Source organism: Nicotiana tabacum, chromosome 3 (assembly GCF_000715075.1).
Source record: "Nicotiana tabacum cultivar K326 chromosome 3, ASM71507v2, whole genome shotgun sequence".
NCBI lineage: Eukaryota > Viridiplantae > Streptophyta > Magnoliopsida > Solanales > Solanaceae > Nicotiana > Nicotiana tabacum.
This window is the reverse complement of record NC_134082.1, coordinates 113,794,976-113,797,069: the sequence shown is the minus strand read 5'-3', so window position 1 is coordinate 113,797,069 and position 2,094 is coordinate 113,794,976. Positions and strand designations below refer to the sequence as shown.

The following is a 2,094-nucleotide window of genomic DNA, read 5'->3' as shown; positions in this document are numbered from 1 at the left end:
AGGGGTAATGATTAATTACCGGGCAACGAAATATTATCCGGTTAACTAATAAGTGGATAAAAATTTATAATCATCTCCAAAACAAAACGTGGCAACCAACCACTTTCCAAACAATGACTCATGGTTATGTTGGAGTAGGTGGCTACCTAAGCATTAATTAGAATTAACAAAAGCAAGAATCATTTCTTACTCAACTACTTCAAAAGATCAGATTTGAGATTCTTTCATTTTGGTCATAAGACACTAATGTCCCAAGACCAAAAAGCAAGAAACATTTCCCTTTCTTGGATTAAAAAAATCTGATTTTTGGTTAAGTTTCAAAGACTCTTGTCTTTGAGAAAAACGTGAAAGCAGAATCAAAATTCTTCCCAAGATTTCAAATCCAAAACAAGTTCGTTTCAATTTCGAGGCTATCCAAGTATAAGTTTCGTCCATATTTCGCAGAAGCAGATTCGTTCAAATGATTCGAAAAATAGGTATGTTAAGGCTATCCCTTCTTTCTTTTGGCATGATCCATACGATACGAACGAAACGTGCAAATGCGCAAATTCTATAAATGACTCTATTCATAGAAGTATTAGAGATATCTATGTTTTTGAATTTCCACGTGTCATAATATTTTATCATCTGTTCATAGGTCTCAGAAAAATATGAAAGTTGAAAAGAGTTTACTTTATGACATTACTCAGAGGAAAAATGGTCTTATGACATTCCGAATGATTTTATTGACGTACTTTTCATGTATTGCATTCATGTACATTGACCCATGACCAGATGGCATTATATACGCGTATATATGTAAATATATGTATATGGAATGGGAAAAAAAGGTTATGGCGTTATATACGCACCACCACCTGGTCAGCTGGTATATGATGATGATGTTGCCCACAGTGGCTGAAATATGATTCAAACGGCGTTATATACGCATATATGGGTATGTATTAAAATGGCGTTATATACGCATATATATGTATGTATATATATGTATATGGGATATGGGAAAGGTTATGGCGTTATATACGCACCACCACCTGATCAGCTGGTATACGATGATGATTTTGCCCACAATGGCCGATATGATATGATGGGATGCCCTCAGAGACTGATGATGTTATGAAACATGTACCTATGGAAGACATGACATTCCTACGCATATATGCATGACGTTAAATGTAATTTATGATTTACAAAGTTATTCAAACTTACAGGTTGAGTCATGTACTCTATATGTCTTCCATGTCTCTTATATATTTATTTATGTGCCTTACATACTCGGTACATTGTTCGTACTGATGACCCTTTTGCCTGGGGACGCTGCGTTTCATGCCTGCAGGTCCCGATAGACAGGTCGAGAGCCCTCCAAGTAGGCTATCAGCTCGGCGGAAGATGTTGGTGCGCTCCATTTGCTTCGGAGTTGCTTGTTTGGTTAGTATGATTTAGACGTATATTGGTTGGTATGGCGGGACTCTATCCCGACCTCTATGACATTTGTTTATTTTTAGAGGCTTGTAGACATATGTCGTATACGTGAAAGATTGTACGGCCTTGCCGGCCTATGTTTTGAGTTTATCAATGATTATGTTGGCCTACAAGGCCCGTATGTCACGTGTATATAATGATGTAATAAGAAAGATACGTTACATTGGTACTCGGTTGAGTAAGGTACCAGGTGCCCATCGCGGCCCATCGGTTTGGGTCGTGACAGCCTTGGGGCGATACAGGGTGGAATTGCGATGCGTGATCTTAAACTGTTGACACACTTCTTTCATTAGATGACTATTAAGATTTGCCCCATTATCTGTGATGATCACCTTTGGGATTCCGAACCGGCAAATGATATTTGAATGAACAAAATCGACCACTGCCTTCTTAGTCACAAACTTGAAAGTTTTAGCTTCAACCCACTTAGTGAAATAGTCAATGGCCACCAGAATGAACCTGTGCCCATTGGAAGTTGCTGGCTCAATTTGTCTGATGACATCCATACCCTAAGCAACAAAGGGCGATGGTGCAGATATTGTGTGCAATTCAGATGGCGAAGAATGAATCAAATCTCCATGTACTTGACATTGATGACACTTGCGCAAAAAA

At 38.4% G+C, this 2,094-nt stretch overlaps 1 long non-coding RNA gene across 1 annotated transcript; it reads left to right on the top strand.

Moving 5' to 3' along the window:
• The first annotated feature begins 206 nt into the window (after positions 1–206).
• On the top strand, positions 207–1,603 carry LOC142174957 (uncharacterized). The gene is made up of 2 exons (XR_012704121.1): positions 207–476; positions 1,337–1,603. It is a non-coding gene; the product is annotated as an uncharacterized LOC142174957 (long non-coding RNA).
• The last annotated feature ends 491 nt before the right edge of the window (positions 1,604–2,094 follow it).